This window comes from Scyliorhinus canicula, chromosome 17 (genome assembly GCF_902713615.1).
Source record: "Scyliorhinus canicula chromosome 17, sScyCan1.1, whole genome shotgun sequence".
Classification (NCBI taxonomy): Eukaryota; Metazoa; Chordata; class Chondrichthyes; order Carcharhiniformes; family Scyliorhinidae; genus Scyliorhinus; species Scyliorhinus canicula.
Window position 1 is genome coordinate 41036714 of NC_052162.1, and position 27239 is coordinate 41063952.

At 44.6% G+C, this 27239-nt stretch overlaps 1 long non-coding RNA gene across 3 annotated transcripts in view; it reads right to left on the minus strand.

Moving 5' to 3' along the window:
• Positions 1-4929: 4929 nt before the first annotated feature.
• The window catches only part of LOC119952345, a 50845-nt gene continuing 28535 nt past the window's right edge, over positions 4930-27239 (minus strand). For 2 of the 3 annotated variants that reach the window (XR_005457833.1, XR_005457834.1), the window contains exons 2-3: positions 9278-9524; positions 4930-6572 (exon numbers count right to left, since the gene is read on the minus strand). This is a non-coding gene — a long non-coding RNA (uncharacterized LOC119952345). Of the gene's footprint in view, positions 6573-9277; positions 10073-27239 lie in introns of those variants that run through there. The other variant, XR_005457832.1, reaches the window with a different exon arrangement.

Sequence of the window (27239 nt, forward strand, 5' to 3'; positions counted from 1 at the left end):
GTGGGAGGAAACCGGAGCATCCGGAGAAAACCCAGCACACACGGGGAGAATGTGCAGACTCATGCCTGAGTGAAGAAAACCCCCAGAAAGTACAAACACACTGAAAATGCTGTGAATGCTATTGCAGGACTCTTTCCGAAAGGATTTATTTTATCAAAGGAATGAGGAACTAAACATACAAGCCACACCAGTACTTTTGCTTTGGCTGCAAGTTGCTTTCTCAGCTACTAAAAGTGTAAGAATTCCTCATTACGGTTAAACCATTGAATGAAAACTGCAGGTTGGCCTAAACCTGTCAGATCAATTTTGCCAGTTTTAGAAACTGTTCCTACTGCAAAGCAAAAAAATCAATCAAACTTTCTATGGGGCAATATCTTGGGTGTCAGTCACTTCGGTGCTGGCGTACAGCCCTGGAGAAAATTGCATCCTTTGCATCAAGTCACATTTGAGCAGTACAATTGCCGGTTCACAAATTTTGACATTGCAGTGAATCTGTCACGTCAATGAATTGAAAATATCAGTGTAAACATCTGCTGAGAGATGATCCAGTCAAATGTAATTATGCTGCAGTTCTAATTTGTTATCAGTAAATATTTAACCAATGCGGCAGCCCTGATTTTGTGAGAATGGCTGAATTTTAACGGTTGGGGGTCAGGTTAGAAAGTCACAAATCTGAACCCAACCTATCCACTTCCAAGATTAATAGAAGTGCAACTTCTAATGGAAGAGGGTAATCAACCTGCTCCCAGGCTCGTTGGCAAGCTGTTTTATGTAGGTTGGCAGCCTCTGATTTGAATCTGTTTTGCAGCCGATATCCCCAGATATTGTGCAGCAGCTAAAGGGGGTGCAAGGAGCACTTTGGGGCGAAGTACCTTTTATAGGCCAGGTGAAGTAGGATTGCCTCCCTTGACCTCCATCTGAGCCACTATCATTACTGTGCAGGTAAAACTCCACCTCTCTGCCTATAAAACTTGCTACTCGTTATATCCAAACCAATGACATTGACCTCGCCCAAGGCACATGCGCTCAGAGGGTATGCTGTGCTATATTTTGTGGCAACACCTTTTCCCTTAACTTGAATAGGCTACTAGCAAATGAAAAGGCCTGCAGAACATTTAATAAGAGAACAAAATCTGGGATCTCCTGGAAATGACAGAAAGGTTGGTTATTTTGTCACTCTCTGTGGAGCGACGGGCAACATGGTGCCTTTTGATGCCGAAGAACCCACAGGTCTGCCCAGGAAGCAAATCAAAGAAGGATTGCTAAAGGACAGAAAATAACTATCCCGAGCTCTACTTTGAGGTGCCCCTTTGATGATAAGAGATTTCTCATCAGGGTCAGCAGGTATGTTTGAAGAGAATAGCTTTGTGTTCTAAGAGCCACCCGTTCAGTTTATTTTCTCTTCCACTGCAAACATTTTCCAATCAGGATTGACTTATTTGTGAGTGCAAATAAAGACAGTCTCATTTAAAAAGGTATGTAGGAATTAGCGCCACTGGACCCTCACCCAATTTGTGTCACATGCAATTTTCACTTGGTGGGGAACGCTGCCAATAGATACTTGGCTGTGTTGATAGCAATTTTGCTTCTGGGTGAGTAGGTAGTATGTTTAGACCCCAGCTTGTACATCGCTAAGCTATGGAGACCAGAGGATCCTAGGTTCTGCCTTTCGTTTGTATTGAGTTAAGGTACTAAAATCGGGCCTGTACAATGGTTCATGCTGGAAATTGTGCGGGTGAATGTTGATTAAATTTGATTCCCTCCACGTTTGAATTGCAAGCTTCCCACTATAGCCTGATGCATGAAGAATGACATAATGGACAAAGCTGTGGATGGCTGCTCAACACCGATAATACATTTCCCTTGCAAAGCTCAGCACTTGCAGAAAAGAATAGAGAAAAGTAGGTGGCTGGGGGAGAATTTGCCTTTTATAGGAAGAGATTAGCAACACTCCAGCAAGCTAGCTAAACACAACTTGCCAGTAACAACCCCATGCTGACTTTCTTTAACTAACCCACATTTGCCCAAGTGACTATTATTTTTTCCCCAAATTATCGTTCTGGAACCTTCCCACCACCAGAGTTAAAATGACTGATCTGTAGTTGCTGGGTTTACCTTTACACCCTTTTGTGAACAAGTTTAAGTGTCAAATTTAGAATTGTTCAGTTTTCTGGCATCACCTCCATTCTAAGGAAAGCTGGCAAATTATGGCCAATGCCTCCACAATTTCCACTCTCACTTCCTTCACTATGCATCTTCTCCAGTTTTGGTGCTTGATCAACTTTAAGTAGAGAGAGCTATCAAGTACTTCCTCTTTATCAATTTTAACCCCTTCACGTGTCAGAATTACCTTTACTTTCACCACTTCCTTGCTAAAGACAGATGCAAAGTATGAATTTAAGTTCTCAGCTATGCCCCTTGTCTCCATGGGTATATCCCCTGTCTCATCCTTAATCGGCCCAATCCCTCTATTACCACCCTTTTACTAATAGAAGACCTTTGAAATTCTCTTTTACGTTAGCCATTAGTCTCTTTTCAATCTCTCTCTTTGCTTCTCTTATTTGCTTTTTCACTTTCCCTCTGAATCTTCTATACCCCTCTTGGTTTTCAGTAATATTACCCTGCAGACATCTGTCATAAGCATATTGTTTCTTCTTCATCTTAGTATCATGACCGGTACAGGCTTGGAGGGCCAAAGGGCCTGGTCCTGTACCCGATTGTTCTTTGTTCTTCATCGCTAACTATTTCACCATCCAAGAAGCTCTGGATTTGTTTGCCCTCCCTTTTCCCTTCTTGGGAATATACCTTCACTGTGTCTGAACTATCTCTTCCTCAAAGATAGTCCATTGTTCAGGTTACCGTTTTGCCTGCCAACCTTTCATTCCAATTTATCTGGCCCAGATCTGTTCTTGCCCTACTGAGGTTAGCCTTCCTCCAGTTAAATGTTCTTAACCTGGATTGTTCTTTTTGTACTTTTCCATAGCTACCCTAAAACTTAGAATTCAAATGATCACTGTCCTCCAAATGTTTACCTATGCACACAGGGTCCACTTGGCCAACCTCATTCCCAGGAACTAGGTTTAGTGGTGCTGCCTATCTTTTTTTAAAATATAAATTTAGAGTGCCCAATTCTTTTTTTTTCCAATTAAGGGGAAATTTAGTGTGGCCAATCCACCTAGCCAGCACATCTTTGGGTTGTGGGGGTGAGACCCACGCAGACACGGAGAGAATGTGTAAACTCCACATGGTCAGTGACCTGGGGCCAGGATCGAATCTGTTGCTCGGCACCGTGGGGCAGCAATGCTAACCACTGCACTACCGTTCCACCCGTGGTGATTCTGTTCTCATTGGACTGGAAATATCCCACATCCAGGAATATTTCAGATCCAGTCATGCCCTTCTTTGAATCGGGTCTCCATTGTATTTCCACATAGCAATCTATGCCTCCAATCATCTTATTTCCCACACTCCGTGCACTTACATAGACACACCGTAACCCTAATTTACACCTTATTACATTTTCCCTTACTTTGAACCCTCCTAATAAATTATTATTTCCTACTTAGTGTTGTCTTTCTCACCCAGCATTCTGTGCAGTTTGGTATTATTCTCAGATATTACATCCTGATTCCCACACTTCTGCCCAGTTAGTTTAAACTCCCCATAATAGCACTAACAAATCACTCCATGAGGAAATTGGTCCTGGCTCTGTTTAGGTGCAACCCTTCCAGCTTGTGAAGGTCCCATCTCCCCCAGAGTTGGCAACAATTCCCAGTTAATATTCATTATTGTTAGTAAAACTTCTAATTTCCTAATTTCAAGTGTTAATTCAATACTCATGTCCGTCCATCCGCACCAAAAAACGTACATTATATTTTTTCCATGGATCAACCAGAATATCTAAATCAAATTATTTCCTACTACAGGGCTGTATATTATTTCATACGGGGATATGGTGAAAGAGCAAGGAAATGGAATTAGACAATTCCAATGAAATAGAAATCAGCACAAGTGGGCCAATGGCCTCCTTCTGTTCTGTAACTTCTATCGTTCTATATATAGAGCATTGCAGCAGTTCCTATATTTGAAATCAATAGACATTGTGCTAAAACAGTGCACAGAAGACATTTGGCAGTTTTCTTGGATATGAGTATTCCCAGATAGAAAGGCAATATGCTCCTTATTGGTTGCAGAAAGAGCAAACTGTACTATGTAGATGAATGCAGAACATTGTATTGTTTCATATTAGAATATATTAGAATTGCAAATAATATACAAAGCTCAAGGCTTCCACTAAGTAACTATCTTTCTCCTGGGGAAAGAATACATCAGCACATCAAAATAATCGGTGAATATATTTTCAATATACTGATATCAACACTGGCAGTGATGATTAGAAGGTTCTGGGAGGATGGAAGTTGGTGGGGGCGGAGGTGATTAGATAGGGTGGATCAAGAGGAATGGCAATCAGCAGGGGAGCTGCTTACCGTCTCCTGGAACACTCCTGTTACTCCCATTTCCATACTACAGTTGTAATAAGAACTTACCCTTTTGGTGGGGCCTTCCGCAGTCCATTTGTGGATACATGGCTATCCAGATTGCAGCTTAGTTTCTAAGGTGTCCTATTTGCAGGGGGTGCTGTGTATTCCCTTAACTTTCTGTTTTTGTTTGCAACTGGAGAATATGTGGTGAAATACCATCTATTAGCCTTTGAAATGGAGCATACAAATAGCAAAGCCAGAAACTAAAAGTTAAAAACTGTGCAATAATTTTATTTTAAATATAATACATTTAAGATTAAATAGTATACCACACCTGTGCACTATGCTCTATGCAGTTGCTCCAGAAAGATATATATTGAATATTACTTTTTAAAAAATACTTGAATTAAAACACTTACCATCACCTGACAAAAAAAATCACAGAGAACATAGTAAGATGAATTTAATTTTCATTAAGGGTAAGTACATTCATATTTTCCATTTTACCTGTTAAGCAGATTCCAATGAAGCCCAGGTATTCTAAACCATGGTCCTTCATCATTTAAATTATCATTTGACCTTATTGCTTAAGCTTTCAATAAAGAGAAGTTTCCACACAAGTTATGTCTTGCCTCAAATTAGATATTATCTAATACTTTGCATTTGCAAGAAGCATATATTCATTAAAATTATAATAGAATACTATTAAGATAATTGAGGAAAAAGCAATTCAATAATATTTCTTTATAAACAATATAGTGTGCGAAAGTACTCTAGTGTATATATATATGTATACATATATTATTATATGTGTTAATTTTAATATTCCTTCTTCTCCCATGCGAACATAAGGAAAACAATGCACTGGAGCAAAAAACAGAACTTACAAATTATTTTTATATTGCAACTTTTCTCATAGAAAATAAGTTTCAAAGAAGCACAATTAGCAATTGACTGCAAATTTCCTGGAAAACTTTTTTTTTAAGTGTCAGTAATATTAGGCAATTCTTTTAATATGATGTTTGCAAGTATTTGAATTGTAAAAATAGAATCATGACAATGCTGACATGTGTTAAGCTCCTTTGTGGATCTCCCAGGTGACTGGTCCAGTGTAGAATCAAATAAATAAGGAATATAAACTTACATTCATGCAAACATTACAGCTTAAGCAGAACAAAACAATGTAAATGCAATAAATATTTTATTATCTTACCACTGTCAGTATTTATGTATATGATAATCGCAGTTTTCTTGCTTCCATTTGTAAAAATATCTTACCCATACTATGTCTATGCAGGCAAGCTTAAGACTAAATGGTTTGCTTTCAAAAGAGTTAGAATCAGAAGCATGTCTATATAAACAGACAAGTCTGCCTTCAAATATTCCTGGTGCTGAAAGATGCTTCCTGGTTTTCCAACAACTGAGCTTCAGGATCATTCAAGTGGAGTCACATAGTTTGGAATTCCCTTGGTCTTTTTCATACTCTTCTTGGGCTCGCAGTATTTTTTTGCTTTTCAGTTTCCATTTATGGAAATGAAAAGTCGCAAGAGACGTAGATAGCAAAGTGACTATTAAAGCCAGCAGGATAACCAGTGCCACAAAGGAAGAGATACTTTCCTCCAGACGCTTTGGGTCCCCATCACTAGTTGAGTTAAATTTTGAAATGTTTTCATTTTGGTTGCTTGGCAACAACATAGGCATTGAAACTTTATGAAATTTGGAATACATTTTGAATACAAAGGTTCAAAATCCCTCACATGTGGGTTCTTCATAAAACATGAACGTGATTTTAGGATTAACCTCTGCAAATGGATTGATTCAACAATGTGCCTCCATCAACAGAGTGTCAGGTTATGGTTAATATTAACAAATTAACATAGACAAATTGAGAGATTAGAAAGTGTTTGTGCTAGATGACATAGTCAACATAAGAGGCCTTCCATTGTCACAAACCAGCTTTGTCAAAAGTAAAGGTCTCTTCTCTTATTTTCAAACCGGTCTTAAGTAGTCCTTAAGTTGGATCCACACATAGTTTTGAGGCTGTTGTTGGGAAAAGTGCGGAGTTTCCAATGTGATGCTTGAAGCGTCAGCCTAGAAAGGGAAAAAAATCAATTTAAAATATACATTTGATTCTGTTTTTGGCATGTACATAAAATCAATAACGTTTTTCTTAGACAAAATATGCAGCTGAAAAGTGATACATTTTAAAAGCATTGCTACCTGCATAATATATTGTTAAATTCTAACGGCACTCAATCAAGAATCTTGTTCCATGCTATGGAGTAAGTAGATTACCTGTGAATGTGGGGGTAAAAGTCATTTATAAGGTTCAAATCTAAGTATCTTTTCCATTTGCCTAGCTAGTAATTGTGCAGCAACAGGGTGAGATGTTGGTAGCGAACTGAACTGAAATGTGGTAGAACGCTATCCTTTCACCCTGGGAACCAGGATGAATTTCATCGCAGACAGATGAGAGAGATGCTGACGTCATGCCTCTGACAGCTTTTACTGACCCAATATGAGATGAGCTGCCTAGCAAATTCCAGTGTGTACATATATAAAAAAGGGACATCAACTTAGCATTTCAATCAGAAAAGACCCAGGGCCGGAGAATGTAGGAAATAAAAATATCACACTGATGCAATAAAAAGCTGATCTCATTAGGCAGACTGATTTAATCAAGTTGTCGAAAATTGAGCTTGATCAGCCCAGGTGAAAATTTCTGTAAAATTCATGAGAGAAATGATCAGTTTTGTTCGATGCGTTTAATGTTGATTGGATAACTGAAATTAAGTTTTTAAATTATTAAACATGTATATTTACTTTCTAAAACCATTAACAATATCGATACTGAGTTTTTAAAAAAAGGATCAGTTATGTTGTGCTCTCCATCTTTAGGAAAAATAATCACTGAGAAGCTATGCAGAAAAATACATGCCAAGTCAAGAACTTGGAGGAAATATGAAACTTGCAAATATGTACAAAATAATTCTGAAATTGTGAGAAATGCCTGAGAAATGTGCCAGGCTTACAATTGCACAGGAACTATTTATACTATAAGGTCCCTTTCTCTAAATAAATGCTGACCCCCTATTTCAGCAGTGTTCGGTCAAAAAGTGGTCACCACACTAGAATAGAAAACATTTCTTCTGATAATATGCTGTTGTACAATTAAATTTGGAGGGATTAAACTTGAACAGCGGAGAAACATTTGTAGCATTTACTTTCTGCTACCTTCTCCCTGAAATAATCTTGAGTCATGTCTAAACACCAGCTTTGTACTTTGTTTAAATTTCATTGCAGCCAGCAACAGTAATTTGTGAGACATTGGAAGTTATTTTGCAATAATTATCGATTTAAGAAGGGAATTGTTTGAAATCTGCCGTATCCAGGGAGAACAGGAAACTATTCAATTTTAGAATTTAATCATGGACTTCTTATATTAAAATAGTCTGCATGTGCTCTAATGAGGAACAATTAGAGGTACTGATTTAAAAGAAAATTCTGCTCTTATTATTTATTGTCTTTGTATGTATATATATATTGGTACATTGATAACTAAGAAGACATGCCAAAATATTATAATATACCTCAAAGCAAATGGCTTAGTTCTATTCTGATGTTTTCCCTCTGAACGTTGATATCTGTTAATATTAATCTGCTGTTGGTGACTCTGGAATGTCAGGCTATCAGCTCACCAGAGACATTGCTGTTCAGTTGTTTAACCAATTGGAATCAAAAACAGTTATTCAAAACTTTGAAACGTGGTCTGAATAGAACTTAAACTAATTTACTCAAATGACATTTTTGAGGAGGGGGTGGTGGTGGGAAAGCTTGTTGGGAAGGTAATTATTTTTTCATTATTTTTTTTTAAATGGCAAATTGTATTGTAATAATCTTAAATTCATAGGGTTAATTCTTCAAATGTAATAAAAGTTTAATGGAATTTTATTGATGTAAACTGATATTCAGACTTCCTACGTGCCACTGTTTAACAAATAGTTATATTGATCCACAGTTTAAATCAGGTAGTTTCTTTTTGCTGGCATAGCCCAATCTCATTGTTAGCAGCAGGAGAACGGATTAGCAGGATGGACAATTGAGATGGTATTGCATTTATTTCTGTACCCTTGCCAACACCCACTGTCCAGTGAGACAAATATAAGTCATTTCCCCCACACACAATTATTTCAGTTAGCTACATGTTAACCTCTTCATTACCGAATCTTATTCTTTAAAAAAAAAACTTCTGTAAATCTAAATACTGCATCAGAAAAATGGTTAATTTATTTTTGAATGAGGCGCAGAATAACCTAACCAAACCAATTTAGACTTGGAAATATGTCCAGCAGTTTTGCATCATGATTAAATAGCCACGGGGAATGCATGTTTGTGTGTGTACATGAGGGGTGATGAATGTACGGTAGGAAGTAAAGCAATTGAACCTCTTTAGGACAATAGATTAGACATTTGAGGAAATATAAATTGATTAAACCGTTCAGGCTATTAATTCTGGTAACACCGAATGTGCATTGGAGGATCTCTGCGATTGCTAAGGATTTACTGAAGGCTCGGCATATTCGACCTGGAATCTATTTTTAAAATGTTTTAACGCCGGATTCGCACATCGTGAATTGCAACATAACCAGGTTTTAAAACATAAGTGGTTTTTTTTGCATTTCAGAAAATAAGAACGTTCCATTTTTAAACATTATAAACACCGCCTTGTCGGTTCCAGAATTTCGTATTAAACCATGAACGACGCAAGGCTGCATTTCAAATGATAAAATCGTTACCTGAGCTGCTGCTGTGTTTGAAAGATCCGCAACAGCTAGAAAGAGGAATGTGGTGGCGAACAGGCGATCTCCGCTGCTGCAGTCTCACAGCGCCGGCGTTAAAATGACCCAGCATTTATTCCAGATTGATCAAACATTCAGCGATGAATCCTTACCGGCGTCTCCCTTGCTCCCCGCTTTTCAACTTTACTTTAGTTTATTCAGGATCACATCACGTGAATGGAGTGGTACGGTCCAATACCAGATCCTGGGAAGACATGGCAATGATTCAGACAGCGAGGGAGGAGTGGAGGGAGAGGATCAGAGATGCAGCAAGGGGCGCGACAAAGCAGAGCTCCCAGACTCCGAGCTCCACACCAAATGGTACAGGCAACCGGAGAGGTTAAAAGTTTAATTGAGCGGCGTTGAAAGCCAACACATACTGCTGTGCAATTGCGTTTGGATCGAGACAAGCCCTGCTCAATACCAATGTTCTCCGGGTATGAAGGTCCCCTCGCCTCTCTCTCTGTAATCGCGCAGATCTAACATTGACGAAGGAAAAAGTGCGAGACAAGCCTGGGTTACCTGAGGATACCGTGCACAATTATTTAATGCTGGGGGGAAGCTGGGGATCTCAGCCGCAAAACATGTAAATCGTTAGCATAGCAGAAGCAAGTCAGAGTCTTTACGAATAAAATCCGTCTGCATTGTAAGACAAAAGTCAGGCTGGATTTGTTGCTCTCTGAAATCCTGAACATTGTCCGTGTCCATTGTCTCTCACTGACTGGCGCTCAATGCAACACTGGCTGTGCGCTGGCAGGTCACCCACCATGTGTGAGCCAAGTCAGTGAATGTTGGCTATTCAATCATGGAGAACATCGCTAATGAGCCCAATCCTTACATTACTCCACATCCTTTAATGCCCATCTTTATGGTAATGAACACGATATGCATAAAAGGGATAATAATGAGACCTGGATAAAGTGATCAATTTCTCAGTTGCCCGAGTTGAACGTGTAACCGACTGAACAGAAGGGAATAACCCCATGATTCCTGGTGCTTACTGCTAATCCTTTCCCTGCAATCTCTCATGCAGTACTGCCCTGGAGATCAGTGCCATAAAAGAACGTTGGTGGTGATTTTTTTTCATTCAACTAAAAACTGGCACTCTGAGCAGAGTCCTGTTGGACATGCACTTGGCGGTTCAGACAGTTGTGGCAATGCGTTTTGGGTTGCATTCCTGAATGGGACTAATAAAGGTGCTATCAAAATTGGTGTTGCAATTGGTACCTCTTTGGCCGGTTCCAAGGCATATGACTGATCATTAGCACTTCTCTTTAAAAAATATTTACCAATGTATATTCTACATAGAGTTATGCGGTGCTTGAAATGAAAACGTCCAGCATTAAAATGTCACCCCAATCAGCACAAAATTAACAAAAAAAAAAGCATTATTTAAGTAGCACTGTACCCTGAGCACCAGATTGGTGCTAGAGAGGCTGAATGGTCCTCTGTGCAGTGTAAGAAGATATTGACTGAGTATTGTATGTTGCTGGGTTGGCCCAGACTAGAGCAGAGGCACAAAACTTTTGCCCTGTAAATTCTATGATTCTATCAAAAAGGCCAGTCAAACGCAAAGGATTGATGGCTTTACTTTGCACGAGGGGTTTCTGCAGGTCCAGGGTCTGTACACCTCACCCATGTGCTGTCATCAGAGCAGCCAGGCATTTTCATCAATCAGAAGAGATTCCACTCCCTGGAAGGGCCGGGTACGTGACCACTGCCATTGGCTTTCTCAAAATGAAGTTCCTATTAGATTAATTCCATGCAAGGGATTTGGATCAAACAACCAAATGTTGCAGCAATTTCGCACAGCAGAGATCAACACAGTGTTCAGGTAGTGATTTATAGCAGTAACAAACAGAACATATATAATCGCTCATCTGTGATTTCTAGCTCTGCACCTTTCATTAGAAAATTCACCCTTCCTTATACCCTGTTTCTTTACGACCTGACCTGATAAATCCAGTCTTTCTTTCTCCTGCTCTGCTGTGCCTCTCTGCATATGCATTTTTCACAGTTCCCTGGACCTTGTGCACATCTTGACTGGGCATCCTGCATTTCTGCCCCATTTTGAGTTTGTCTAGTCCATCAGTCACTCATAGTGATGGTTCAGTTCACCTTAACAGTTCATCATAAGCAATGGTAGCTGTTCATGCATTTCAGAATTAAATCAATCATCATTAGCACTTCTCTTTAAAAAATATTTACCAATGCGTTGAACAATTAGAATAATAGAATCATGGAATCTGCAGTGCAGAAGGAGGCCATTCAGCCCATCAAGTCTGCACCAGCCATTGGAAAGAGCACTCTACTTAAGCTTAAATCCATGTTTCCACCCTGTTCCTGGAACCCAGTAACCCCACCTACCCTTTTAGACACTAAGGGGCAATTTAGCATGGTCAATCCACCCTAACCTGCACATCTTTGGACTGCGGGAGGAAGCCGGAGCACCCGGAGGAAACCCACACAGTCACGTGGAGGAAGTTCAAACTCCACACTGATAGTCACCCGAGGCAGGAATTGAACCTGGCGCTGTGAGGCAGCAGTGCTAACCACTGTGCCACCATGCCGCTCCTATTCATTGGTCCATTGTAGACACAGACGTATATTGTCGTTATTTCACTGTTGCTAGGTCAAGGGGTGGCATGGTAGCACAGTGGTTAGCACTGTTGCTTCACAGCACCAAGGCCCAAGGTTCGATTCATGGCTTCGGTCACTGTCTTTGCGGAGTCTGCATGTTCTCTCCGTGTCTGCGTGGGTTTCCTCCGAGTGCTCCGGTTTCCTCCCACAAGTCCCAAAAGACATGCTGTTAGGTAATTTGTACCTGAACAGGTGCCGGAGTGTGGCGACTAGGGGATTTTCACAGTAACTTCATTGCAGTGTTAATATAAGCCTACTTGTGACAATGATAAAGATTATTATTGAGATTATTAAGAACCTGGTACTCCCTCCATAACAGCAGTGTGGGTGTAACAACACAAGGATTTAAAGGTAGTTTGCAGCTGTTTCAGAAGGCACCTCAGCACCATCTTCTCAAAGGCAGTTAGAGGTGGGCAATAAATGCTTACCTTGCCAGCGACACCCACATCTCATGAATGAATGAAAAAGTGTCCACAAACCAGAGTCCTGATTTGTTTTTTTGTTGTTGCTAATTCAAGTGGGACAGGGTGTTAAATTAGCATGCATCTGAGTGTATGGCCCACATTAGGGTCACACCAGATGCTGCTAGTTAATTGCCATGCAAACAGGATTGCTGTCCAATATTCCAAAAGTGAAGAAATTAGCCCCAGGGGTAGAAGAGAGAAATCTATCTTTGTGCATGATACTAATGATTTTTTATCTCTAACCACCAAAAAAGACTAACACAGTGAAAAACAATTGTGTGTCTAGTTTAGGAAATTACGAAGATGATATCATTGCATTTGGACTGAGATTTATTCTGTAAAATCATGGAACCCTGCAATTAAATGAAACTGAACTCCTTCTGTTGCAACAGTGACAGCATCACTATACACTTAATAATAGATTTGGAAAGCCATTTGCATGCATGAATCCTACATTAAACTATATTCATTTATACATGGTGCAGTGGCAATAAGGGCACCATATCATCTGTCTGGATAATAATGTGGTGGAGTATATGAGCAGGAAACCCTGAAGCTCCTGATTCCCCAAAGCCTGTCCACTATAAGGCATAAGTCAGGTTCCAAATGTAGGAAAGGAGGGTGAGGAGGGTTTTGAATGCAAGGATGAGAATTTTACTGCTGAGTGCAGCTCCAACAACACTAAAAGAAATTTGATGCGCTTCAGGAGAAAGCAGCCTGCTTGATTGACACCCTAACCATCGCCTGAACATTAACTCCCTCTACCACTGGCACTGCAGTGTGCCTCAGCTACAAGATGCACTGCGGCAACTCATAAGAACTAGGAGCAGGAGTAGGTCCTTTGAGTTTGCTCCATCATTTGATAAGTTCCTGACATAACTTTACATTCGTGAATGCCCCAGAAAGCCTTGACTCCCTTCTAAATCAATGAAAGCGGCCCCGTGGCGATTCTCCGCGCTCGATGGGATATGTGCCCACCGGGTTCCGCCAGTGTGGTTCACATATGGTCCCACCCAGCGGGACCTTGGCGTTCGGGCTGTGGGGGCCATCCTGGTTGGGGGGTGGGGGGGAAAGCGGGGGGGGGGGATCCAACTCCGGGGGGCCTCAACGGTGGCCAGGCCCCGCGATCGGGGGCTACCGATCGACAGGCGCGCTCATTCCAGGAGGGGCCTATGTTCCTCCGCACCGGGCCCGTGTAGGGCTCCACCATGTTGCGCGGGGGCCGGCACGGGGAAGGAAACCACGCGCATGCGCTGGTGTGGAGATGGCTATCGCGTTCATGTGTGGACCTGCGCTGTCCATCACGGGCATGCGTGGATCCGCTCCGTCCGTCGCGCGCATGTGCGGCCCTGCGCCGGCCATGTAGGGCTGGCTTTAGGTGGCGGGGCGGTGCACAGCACTCCGGCAGTTCTAGCCCCCTGAAATCTGGAGAATAACTGGGCCAGGAGGCCCGTTGACGCCGGCGTACACCATTCCGGTGTTTACGATGGCGTCAACACTTGGCTGGGGTTTTGGAGAATCCCGGCCCTTGTGTCTGCGTGAGTGTTAACCCCACAACTCAAAGATGTGCAGGGTAGTTGAATTGGCTACGCTAAATTGCCCGTTAATTGGGAAAAAAAAGAATTGGGTACTCTAAATTTCTGGAAAAAAATACTAAAATCATTATTATAGCATGTGAATGGTTGAGACCCCAGCACGGATCCCTGTGGCATCCCACTGGTTACAGTTTGTCAACCTGAAAAAGGCCCATGTATCCCAACTTTCTGTTTCTTGGTAGTGAGCCAATCCCTATTCATGCTAATATAATACCCCCCAACACCAAGAGCTTGAATGTTGTGCAGTAACCTTTTCTGTGGCATCTTATCAAATATTTTTTTGGAAATCCAAATACAGTGGGTGGGATTCTCTGATCCTGAGGCGTTTTACGACGGCGTCAACAGGCCCCCAGGAGCAGCGATTCTGAGCCCCTCAGTAGGCCAGCATGGCACTAGAGCGACCCACGCTGCTCCAGCTGCCAACACCAGCCTCAAATGGGTGCCGTGGGTCTGCGCATGCGCACTGTGCTTTCTTATCACCGGCTTTCTTGTCTGCGCAGGCCACAACGCAACATGGCATAGGGCTACAGGGGCCGGCGCAGCACAAAAGAGGCCCCCAGCCGGAGAGGCCGGCCTGCCGATCGGTAGGCCCCAATCATGGGCCAGGCCACAACGGAGGCACCCCCTGGGGTCGGACCCCCCTCCCCCCACCAGGCTGCCCCTGAAAGGATACAAGCCGAGGTTCCTCCGGGTAAGACCACATGTGGGCGGCGGAACCTCGATTCACGCCCGGCCCGGCGATTCTCAGGCCCGGCGTGGGCTGAGAGAATCCCGCCCACTACATCTACTTGTTCCCTTGTGTCCACCCTTCTTGTTACATCCCCAAAGCACTGTAATAAATTTGCCAGACGGTTTACTTTTTATAAAATCATGTTGACTCTGCTTCATTGTATTCTAAATGTCCTGAAGCTACTTTTCTAATAATAGATCCAGCATTTCACAATGGCATGTGATAGACTAATAGGCCTATAAAATCCTGCTTTCTGTTTTCTTCCTTTCTTGAAAAGGTGTACTAAATATGCAGTTTGCAATTTAATGGGCCCTTTCCAGAATCTAGGGAACTTTGGAAGATTACAACCAATGAATCCACTGCCTCTGCAGCCATTACTTTTAAAATCCAGGATAGGGACTCCCAAGCCATAAATCACAACCTCTGTTGGGGTCATGGGATGATCGTTTGAGGTTGTGGGCTCAGAGGCAGCAATGGTAACTGTCAAGTGGAGAATCTGCCAGGACATTCCTGAGGCTCCATTACATATATGTGTAGAATTCCCAGATCCAAGACCTCATCAGAGTTTTCCAAAAATTCTGGACAAAATCATGTGCACACTCAACAACCTACTCCCACCCCAACCTATGGCTCAACAAACGTACCACCACGCCATCGCCACCCGAACTCGAGAACTGGCCCCCGCTCTCAGTCTGGGGTTGCTCTAATTTTCAAACATTAAAATAGAGTCACAGTGGGAAAATATTAGGGAAGCATTGCCCTAGACTATCAGGTCCAAAATTCTCTGTTCTAGATCCAGGGACTTGTCAGCCTTTAGTCCCATTAGTTAATTTTTGGACTTATTCATTATTTGTGATAGTTTTAAGCTGTTCCCTTCATACCACATATAAAGCATTAGCAAGATGGAGGTCAATTAGATTCCTTTTTTAAAAATAAATTTCGAGTACCTCATTACGGGGCAATTTAGTGTGGACAATCCCCCTACCCTGCACATCTTTCGGCTATGGGGTGTAGAACCCAGGCAGACATGGGGAGAATGTTCAAACTCCACACAGACAGTGACCTGGTGCCGGGATCAAACCCGGGTCCTCAGCGTCGTGAGACAGCAGTGCTAACCACTGTGCCACCATGACACCCTGCCAATTCGATTCCTAATTGAAGCATAGACTAGCCTGGCTAAAACTTGACCAGAACCTTCAGCCATAAAATTCAAGCTGGGCACAATAGGATTGATCCCATCACGTTAATTTTTCTGTGTTCTTTCTTCTGTGTGTTTCTCTGCACAGCTATAATGTTGTTTCTGGGCTATTTAAAATCAATATTTTACTAACTGAGCTAAAAAATATCATGACCGAGAATTTATATGAACATGTTAACTGGTGTTTCAAAAATAGAACACAAACCATATTTTGAGAATGACTTGTTTACAGATGGTGGAAATCAAGAAATTTGGTAAATTGTGGCACCCAGAAATCTGAACGCGTGAGATTGCCAAATTTGGAACAATTCTATGTTGTAAACCATATCCATTCTACACAGGAATGTATCAACTGTACTGGAGTTCATTTCCCATCAAACCACTTACCACCATTAGAGAAAGGAGATTTTCATTGGGCTGAATTTCATCTCAGCCCCTTGAGCTGAATTGTTCGTGATTAGCTCGGTTACTCATCTAGTCCATTTAGTGCTAAACATTTAGTTCTAATATGCTGTTTTATAAAAATATGTACTCTGGCTTTTGCAGAATTTACTGCCTTGACTCCTATGTCTTTGGCGCTCTGAAAAACAATATCCCAGCGTTGTGAAATCGAGTCTTGCAACTTTGATACCTGGGTAATGAGCAGTTTGACAAGAGTGCCAACCTGCTTTGTCAACTGTGCCCAGTCAAATTGTGTGATATCCAATTTTGTCATATCATTGTGTATTATTAGTATACTAATCCCTGGAGTAGACAAAGGCTCATGTTTTGTGGTCAATGGCAAAGCAAGGGCGTTTGCCACTTACATCAATGAAAGCTGTGCTGAGAGAGCCAACAATCTCAGGGCAGCAGGGTAGCATGGTGGTTAGCATAAATGCTTCACAGCTCCAGGGTCCCAGGTTCGATTCCCGGCTGGGTCACTGTCTGTGTGGAGTCTGCACGTCCTCCCCCTGTGTGCGTGGGTTTCCTCCGGGTGCTCCGGTTTCCTCCCACAGTCCAAAGATGTGCGGGTTAGGTGGATTGGCCATGCTAAATTGCCCGTAGTGTGCTAATAAAAGTAAGGTTAACCCAACCCAGTTGTTGGGTTACGGGTATAGGGTGGATACGTGGGTTTGAGTAGGGTGATCATGGCTCGGCACAACATTGAGGGCCGAAGGGCCTGTTCTGTGCTGTACTGTTCTATGTTCTATGTTCTAATCTCAGTGGAGAGATCTTTAACTCTCTTATTTGCAACTGATCACAATGCAGTTTAATGGGAATTCCCAATGTTGAACTTCAGTGAGAAGCAGCCTATCACATTTTAGAATTCTCACAGGCAGCCAACTAGGAAACGAAAAGCACAAATTATCAAAATATTTGTAAAAAATATTTATGAGAGCAAATCAAATATTGGAACATATACACGGGGCTGCATTTAAGGGGGCACCGTAGTCCCTCCTCTCATGTTTAAAACAATCTCAAATTTGACCCACAGCCATTTGAGCTGGGAGCGGCGCTAAGTATTTGGAGGCAGGACTTCTACCCATCTTTCTGAAGGAAGTCCCAACTCAGAGCATTGCTGACCAATCAGATCGTGAGCAGCTCTGTAATCCAAGTAGGTCCACCTGGAGCAATGCCACTGTTTGGACTACAGGCAGTACCAGCACGCTGAAGGGCCTAGGTAGATTGGGGACTCGGTTCACATTATTGGGGGCAGATTAGCAAGCCATGGCCAGAGGAGTGGGGGTGGGGGTGGGGGGGGGGTGTGTTCAACAGGGCAGGGGGGATGAACTTGAGAACACAGTGCCTCCAATGGGCCCAGTGGAGGGAGGAGTTCCCTCAATAGCTTCAAGTGTGGGTGAACAGACCAACAGCTCTCTAACCTCCCATTTAATTGTTGGGGAGGCAGGGATGACTTGGTGGGCTTGACACATGTTGGGTTTACATGGCCCTGCCTTCAATATGATGGTTATGATAGTTGTCAGGTAGAGTTCTCTCTTTGCTGAGATGTTCAGAAAAAAACAAAGGTATGAACGCTTTAAGCAAAAAACTCACTGACAGAGTCTGAAGCCTCTCGGGGCTCAATAGGGAATAAGATGATAGAGTGGGTTCTTTCTCTCCATCCACCCCATTAATGGCAGAGGTTCTCACTAATATCTTGCTGAAAGAATTTGAGAAGCACGGACAAATTGTGTCGAAGGAGCTTAAAAGATCAATTGAAGAGGCCTTGGCCTCCATTCGAGTGGCTGCAGGAAAAACTAGTGAGACCATCAAAGTCCCTGAAGTGACGATTAAAAGTATGGAAGTAGCTTTGTTGGACCATAATGACTGGATTGCCGTGCTGGGGTCTGGTCTGACTTCGATGGCTGAAATGAATAAATTGCTAAGAGCCAAGCTGCATGATCTAGGAAACTTTGTGTTCAACGTGACATTGAGTCGCACATGGGGCATGCAAGTTAAATTGGGTATCGGAATTTAAAATTTTTTTATATCTGTTTTCCTCTTCTTCCAGTTGGGAGTCTCCTGCTAACTGGGAAGTTAGATAACGGGAGTGGATTTGGAGGGTTTGCTGCAGCTCATTATGGTAGTTTTATTTGGAAAATATGTGTAGAGTTTTTGTTTTGTTTGGTTTTGTTAAATGTTGGTTTTAGTTTTTGGGTAAGTCTTTGTTTGCCTTGTTTGCTTTATTTGTTTTTATTTGCTTTGGGCATGGTTATATTCAATGGTGATAGTGTTTTATGAGAGGGGAAGGGGGTGGGGTTAGTTTGCTGATGGTGTCTGTTGGTTTTCCTTTGTCCAGTCTTCTGACTTGGCTTGGTGGCCATCTTGGGTGGATCTTTTTGTTTTATCTTTTCAATGTCACTTGGTCGATCTATCTTGGGGGGAATTGCTGACTCCGGATTAAGGGATGGTGGGAGACCTCCAATTCTTTTGGTCACCTGGAACGTTAGAGATTTCAATGGCAGTAAAATGGTCGAGAACATCTCGAGAGCTTAAACTCCAATATTGTTTTCTTGCCGGAGACCCACTGACGAGTCGGGCATGAGACCAGGCTGCACAAGAAGTGGGTTGGGCAGGTTTTTCATTCAGCTTTCAATGGCAGGGCCAGGGATAAGATTATATCTGACCCCAATTGTCGATATGTTATTGTTTGTGGTTCCCTGTTCAACACTCCGGTCATCATGGTCAACATTCATGCCCCTAACTGAGATGATATAAATTTTAGTAACTCTCTGGTCTCCCTCCCCAACCTTTTTTTTTTAAATTTAGAATATCCAATTCATTTTTTCCAATTAAGGGGCAATTTAGCGTGGCCAATCCACCTACCCTGCACATCTTTGGGTTGTGGGGGTGAAACCCACGCAGACACGGGGAGAATGTGCAAACTCCTCACAGACAGTGACCCAGGGCCGGGATTCGAACCCGGGTCCTCAGCGCCGTAGGCAGCAATGCTAACCACTGTGCCACCGTGCCGCCCCCCCCTCCCCAACCTTGACTCACACCAACTTATTTTAGTTGGGGGCCTGAATTGTGTTTTAGAACCTGGATGGGATCATTCCAAACCATCGGGGATGGCCAGCGCTTTTTCTTCTTTTATGACTCAGATTGGGGGTGGTGGGTGGGTGGATCCTTGGTACTTTTTGATAGAGACTTATCGTTTTTTTCATATGTCCATTTTGATTTTTTTTGTTTTGGGCAGGGTTCTCCTCCCTTTGGTGATGGTGACTGAGTACTCAGCAATTCTTATCTTAGACTGTGCCCCGCACTTCATTGATTTTTTGCTAGAGTCTGCCCCCCCACCCAACATCCACCCTGGAGATTAGATTTCACATCGTTAGCTGATAACAAATTTAGGAGTGTATGCCTATTTCCATAGATAGTGGAGGGGGTGGCGTAGTGGCATTGTCACTGGACTAGTTTTTAAAAAATAAATTTAGAGTGTCCAATTAATTTTGCCAATTAAGGCCCAATCCAACTACCCAGCACATCTTTTTGGGTTGTGGGGGCGAAACCCACACAAACACGGGACGAATGTGCAAACTCAGTGACAGTGACCCAGAGCCAGGATCAAACCTGTTACTCGCGGTGCCGTGAGGCAGCAGTGCTAACCACTGCGCCACCGAGCTGCCCTAATCTTGTCTTGGGGCAGCACAGTAGCATTGTGGATAGCACAATTGCTTCAGAGCTCCAGGGTCCCAGGTTCGATTCTGGCTCGGGTCACTGTCTGTGCAGAGTCTACACATCCTCCCCGTGTGTGCATGGGTTTTCTCCGGGTGCTCTGGTTTCCTCCCACAGTCCAAAGATGTGCAGGTTAGGTGGATTGGCCATGATAAATTGCCCTTAGTGTCCAAAATTGCCCTTAGTGTTGGGTGGGGTTACTGGGTTATGGGGATAGGGTGGAGGTGTTGACTTTGGGTAGGGTGCTCTTTCCAAGAGCCGGTCCAGACTTGATGGGCCGAATGGCCTCCTTCTGCACTGTAAATTCTATGATAATCACAGGACTAGTTAACCGGAGACCCAGAGTAATGCTCCCAGGATTACGATCCAAGAACTGCTTTGATGTTCAAAGCATGCAGCTTTTACATGTCCAGGTCTCTTGGTTAACACATCCGTTAGGCTTCTTACATATCGAAACCAAGGCTCGAAAGCTGGTGATAGCATTCCAATAAAAGAATCAAGTACAACTAGGCAGATCTTTCGTCACGATTCTGAGGCTCATAATTTTTTTAAATTAATTTCCCGGGATCTAATGAAAAACTCCACAGACACAAATTGTTATTCTAGAAGCTTTTAAAGTAGAAAGTAATATATTTTAAAATAATATATTTAGTTCAATTGAACCAAAGGAAGGGGACTTTGGGCGCCATTCTCCGAATAAATGACTAAGTATTATTTTAGGCGGGTTTGGCAAGGTGTTTCCCATCTGTGTTTTGGGTGAGGTTCAGACATGGATTCACCCACGCTTCAGTCATTGGGCGTGACCCTCTGGCCATGCTACGCTGGAAAAGCAGTTCACTGCAGTGCAGCATCACCGTTGAAAGCCAGGAGACACTGCTCCCGGGATCTACCCAGCTTGCAAGCATAGCAGGATGCAACACAATCGCGCGAAACATTGCAATGTGAATCCTGCCCACAATAGGCGGGATCACCTTTTGCCAAATCTGCATACTAGAGTGAGGCAATCTAATGTGCTGATTCCTGAGGTGCCTCAGGTTTTGGGATTCAATCTCTTTGCCTTGGGGATCATGGGCGAATGCCATTTGGTACTGGTCCCCACAAAAGGGACTTGTGGGGCTCTCCAAATGGATCGGAAGCCCCCAGCTCCATGCCCTTTTGACAGGGTGGTACCCTGGCAATGCTGGTGCCACCTGGGTGCCAGCCTGGTACTGCCAAGGTGCCCAGCTGGCATTTGTTTGCTTGCGTGCAATCGGGCCGGGGTGCATGAGAGTGCTGAGAAGCCTATGGCCTTACGCGCTCGTTTGGGAACCTTGTTCCCTTTGGAAAGATTGCGCCCATTATTTTGGGCCTTGGTGAGTTTCTCCCTGGTCTAGCCACACTTTTCACCAGTGGGGAGCTGAACATGCCCGTGAGACTGGCTCTTCAGATATTGGGCCGCCATTTTGAAAGGGCGCCCCGACCTCTAAGTGAGCTTGAGTGTCTCCCGCACCCCAAGTGTCCTTTCTTTATGTGTCAACAATGACAATGAGTATCAGTAGGCCTTCTGATCTGGGAAGCTTATTCTCCTCCATAGCCAATGCCTGTAATTGTGAATAGTCAATACAGGAAAGCAAGCAGGAGCAGTAAACCTGGCTACCCTCCCTCCTGAAGCCAGGACTGCTGTGTTTCCTATTGCATCTGTCCAGCAACTGCACTGCCTAAGACCACCTAGCTGCAAAGACAGGGTCTATCCTAAGACTTGTTGGTCAGTGCCATTAACCCTGTAAACCACTAGAGAAACATCCCGTGTTAAAAGACTTTGCCTGTTTGGATCTTTTGGATCTTGTATGACTGCAAATAATTTTTTGATTCATTTTAGATCATTTATCTGTTTATTTGCTGTGCCTTTACTTCATGACTGTGGGTTTCAGATTTTTCCATGTGGTGAACAAATATTCACATTCTCCTGAAGAAACTCGACACATGTGGAACTAGTGTTTGGAACTCCCTGGTGCATGTTAATACACTCCTCAGACCCACTGCAGCTATTGGCAATTTCCCAGGGACCCCTTTCAAACAATAATATTCTCCCCAGTCCCTTATTTTAACCTTTGAGAAACACTGTTTATTACTCAAAGGAACACGATGCGGAAATTATCTTAATTAGAATACCCAAAGCACCAAATTAATGTGTTGATTAATCAACAGGCACAGAGTAATTATAGAATGCGTAATTGTCAAGGCACTTTGGTCACGGTTCACAATAGGCCCTGCACGGACCCTCTGAGGTCAGTGAGTCCTAGTTTGAAGACCTTCTGTAGGATTCTCCGTCGACAGGATCCTTCGCCCCGCCGGCAGTGCATCCACACCCACACGATTCCCGATGCCATGGGGTGGCCCACAATGGTAACCCCATTGGCCGGCTATGCGACCGGAGAATCCCGCTACCAGTAGGGGTGTGCGTGCCAGAAAACAGGGCTGGGGGATGGGGAATTCCAGCCCTGTGCTTTGTTGGCATTCACAGAATAAACTTTTTGTTTCTCCTTTTTTTGTTGAAAATGAAATATATGCTAATCGGGAATTGGCAATCGTAATTCAGTGAGCACTTCACACAACCCAAGTGGATTCCCATGAGTGGGCGGACCTTGTAGAATGCCGGGGTCATTACCCTGCATCCCAATCAGACCATGGTGCACAGGCACTGTGCCTGAAAACTGTGGGAGGCAACATCACACAGGCAACAGCCAACACCCGAACACCCAGGGGATTGGACACAGCTCCGGGGACATGTCCAAGGCTGGAGGGTGGATGAGTGCACTAGGGAGAAGACCAGCGCCCGGTCCAGGTGACATTATGTGCGGGTCTCTTGGGTACAAGGTCTGGAGTCCATTGAGGGGGCCCGTGTGGCTGTGAGTGCACGGGCAGGCATTCCAAGCATGCAAGAAGGGGGACGGGGAGATCAATGGGGGAGTGGAGTGTCCCGGGGTGGAAGCCCCACTGTTTCTCAGTCTAACACCCTCTCCCAATTCCTTACAGATATTGAACGGTATGGATGGTATTTTGGAGCCTGCACAACAGGCCCTAGTGGTGCTGCTGCTAGGCCAGGCAGCCAGATGCCGGACACGGTGACAGCAGCAGTGTCTTCAGATGCTCAAGACAGCGGCCCATGTGCAGGGACCTGTCCCACACCCTGAGGATCCGGCCGCCTATCAGGCCAGGGAGGGACCCAGAGGGAGAGGCCCATGATGCCCAGGGTGTACAGGTGTCGCTGGTCCTTTGAACAGATGATGGACAGTGCATGCCGCAGAAGGCTCTGCCTCAACAAGGAGATGGTGCGGCATCTGTGCAATATCCTCATGGACTTGGCACTACCTGGAGGAAGTGGCCGTCAAGGTCACCGCAGCTCTGAGCCTTTAAACTTTGGGAACCTCCAGGGCTCGGGCGGGGACCTGTGTGTCATCTTGCAAACCATAGCCCACAGATGCATCCGACAGGTCATGGATACCCTGTTTGCCCAGGCAGATAACACTGCAGTACACCACCTGGAGGGACAGCCACTTTGTGGTGGTCTGCTAGGTCCTGGAAAAGCAACAGAGCGATGTGCTGGAGGTTTGGAATGAGGAACATGTGCCCACCTCCTAGGAGGAGGAGGAGGACAAGGAGGAAAATGAGGAGGTGCCAGACCAGCAGGGCCTGCGGATAAACCAGAGGACTAGCCAGAGGACTAGCCAGAGGCCCTCATACTCACCCGTTTCACATAGGGTGTGGCCTGGCCTGTCATTGGTATCTTGCCCACCCTCCACCCCCATTTCCATCCTCCCAGGGTCAGTCTCACTTCACTTCCGGGTACTGGGGGTTTGCCGGCACCATTGGCGGGTCTATGATGAGGACAGGGCGTGATGATAACCCGCAGAGAATTGACGCTAATGCTCTCAATCTATGCCAGTCTGACCACTGCCTGTCTGCTGAGTGTTTGCTCCCACCCATCACCTGCATGTGGTGTGCGTGGGGAGGGGAGATACCTGGAGAGATGTCTGCACCATTGTGTCGATGTCCTCGACAATGCTCCTCAATGACTGGGACACATCTCCTCAGTGACTGGGATATGCTCTGCAGCGCCTCAGCAATGCTCACCTATGACGTGGACAAGCTCCGCAGCACCTCGGCCATTCCCACCTGATAGTGGGCCATGTCCCGCGGAATCTGATCAAGGTCAGCCTGCTGGGTCATGTCCCCCAGCAAGTCGAACATTCTGCAGAGGCCCTCAGCTATGGCCGGCACCGACTGTGCGACGCCGTGGACACCTTCACTAATGGTGCCGACGTTGTGCACCAGGCTCTCCACTGCAGTCGCCACCCTAGCAATGTTGACTTTGGTGCCAGGCATTGCTGGACACATCTCATGCACCCGTAGCCTCTGAGACTCCTCCAATCGGCTATTGTCTTGCTGTAGTGTCACTGACATTTCCTTCTGAATGTCATGGCTGCTCCCTATTGTCTCCATTAGCTCTGGGCAAACTTGTTCCATCTGGCTGGGACCCAGCTGTGTCCTGGAATCCAAGCAGACCTCTGACTGCTGTCTCGCCTGGATGTTCCTGCCTCCAGCTGATGTACATCCGCAACTGTGTGGTGCTCACCAGATTGTGCTCCAGAAGCCTGGCCACGAATGTTTCCCACAGTGTGCTTGTCCCTGTGCTGATGAGTGTGGCGCTGACAGTTGTGACGCGTCGATCGTGACATCCTTGAAGCTCTCCTCCGAGGTGATCTCATGGGAGCCAGGTGAGTGGGCCACCCGGGATGGGCCGGCGCCGTCAGCTGGAGGACCTGTGGGAGAATGGACATGTGGTCAGTGGGAGGGGTGGGTCAGTCTGTAAGGCAATAGCAACTCACGTCTGGGTGGAGGCTGGTGGATCCTCCCATCTGCGGCATGCGCCACCTTCCGGATTGGTGACCGTTCTGTTTCAGCAACCCCAGTCACAGCCAGGACCCGTTCTTCAAAGAGGGTGAGGATTCATACATTGGCCATCCCTCCGCCAGTCTTGGCCCCCTCCCAGCGATTGTGTGAGAGCTTCTCCTGCGGAAACTCAGAGAGGGCATTGTTAGCCGCACACTTGGTTCACAGTGGTGGGAAGGGGTGTGTGTGGAAAAAGGGTTGGAGGGAGTTGAAAGGAGAGGAGGGTTAAGGGAAGGTTAGGGGCTGCATGGAGGGTTGGAAGGGTGATGCTCGCCTGGGGGGGACTGAAAAACTTCGTGGGGGGCTGGCGATGGTGTCCACTCACCTGTGCTGCCCAGTGTTGGTTGTTGACCTTCTTGCGACACTGGAGGCCAGTCCTCCTGATCACACTTCCCGAGTTCACGGCTGCCGCCACTTGATCCCAGGCGGCACTGGCTGCCTCTTGGTTCACCCTCTGAGACCCTCTGGAGAATAGGACATCCCTCCTGGCCTCCATCGCATTTAGCAGCCTCCCCAGCTCCGGTTCTCCAAATCGTGAGGCCTGGCTTCTCGGAGCCATGGCTGCGAGCTGAGTGGGGTTGGCTGTGCTGCTTGACCTTATTAGCAGGGGGCTGGGAGCGCAGTCTGCAAAATCGGCTAGTGAGCCTTCACTTGCGACGGGAAGCCTGTGGGGTCTCATTAGTGGACCAATTAATGTTAACTAACATTCCCGGCCTCGCCGGTCCTCGCACCGGGAACCTGGCGGCAGTTGCCCTCGCTACCACGCTTAGAAATCTTTGTGGAGAATTACGCCCTGAGTTGTAGCAGTACATAATAATCCACTCCTAATTATTTACCAAAACACCTTTCAAAGCTCTACAATCCACCCTGCTGCATTATTCCAAATCTTTACTGCGTTTGAGTAATAATTTTCTTCTAACATCTACTAAACTAAATTTATAGCCTGTAGTCCGATTGGTTTGCACTATTTTTTATTAATGGATCAGCTCTGACCCACCGCAATGAACCTACTTCCTGGTTCTGGTGGGTTTGCGATTAGCTGAGAAAGAGGCAAAGAGACTGTGATGAGGTGGATCAGTCATGATATTATTTCAATGAGATTGAGTGCCTCAGACAGGCAGGGTCTTTATGGTGTCTCGAGTCTCTACAGTGTTTTTCCCCGGAGTACAATTCAAGGCAGTGTTCCACCATCTCTCCTACTGTTTATTGCAGTCAGTGATGACCACCCCTCCCTTGTGTTCAATTGAGTAGATTATTTTGCTGATGAACCCGTTACCTTTTTGATCCCATCACATATGCCCCTTGTGGTAGTCACCACTGATGTATTATATTGTATATATGGGTTTTACGGTAAGGCCCCTGTACTACAGGTACGGGGTAGATCCCTGCCTGCTAGCTCTGCCCAGTAGGCAGAGTATAAATGTGTGGGTTCTCCGTACAGCAGCCATTTCGTCAGCTGCTGTAGGAGGCCACACATCTCAGTGTAATAAAGCCTCGATTACATTCTACTCTCGTCTCGTCGTAATTGATAGTGCATCATCCCTTGTATCAAAGAAAATCTTGATATCCTAGTGACAAGCAGTCATTGGGGCAGCGCCTAGTAACCCTTGAAACTTTCTCATTCAGGTAAAGCCTGTCCTCCTATAAATATCACCCATACTGCCTACCTGGATAAAAACCAACAGTTCCTCTGCTAGGCTGAACAGACACTCTCTAGTCCTTTCACACAATGTGCGGAAGCAAAGTACTTTGAAACACCATTTACAAAACTGCACTCTAAACATATGAGTAGGAAATTCAAACTGGTTTCAGGCTAACATGTAACCTGCAATTGAAGCTAAGCGGTTCACTGCCATTAACTACAAGAGAGTTCCAGCGTGAGAATGCACAAAGAGCTGAGGTCCAAGAAGGGTTAACTGTACTAAAAAAAAAGGTATCAATGGTGAATTGTGCTAAGCAATGAAAGAAGGTCTGTAGTTGAACAGAGGAATTCTGAATATAGCTTATTAGACAGTAAGGGCTCCAGGGCTTGAAAGCAAAATGAGATGATAATATTATTATTTGAAAGTATGATAGGAAGATGTAACCTGATCCGAGGGGACTACAGAGTGGCAGACAGGAGAAGAATAGTATAGAATAACTATTGATTGCATTATGTAACCAGCAGACTTGGAAAAACTTTCTGGGGAAGCCCGCTAGTGTA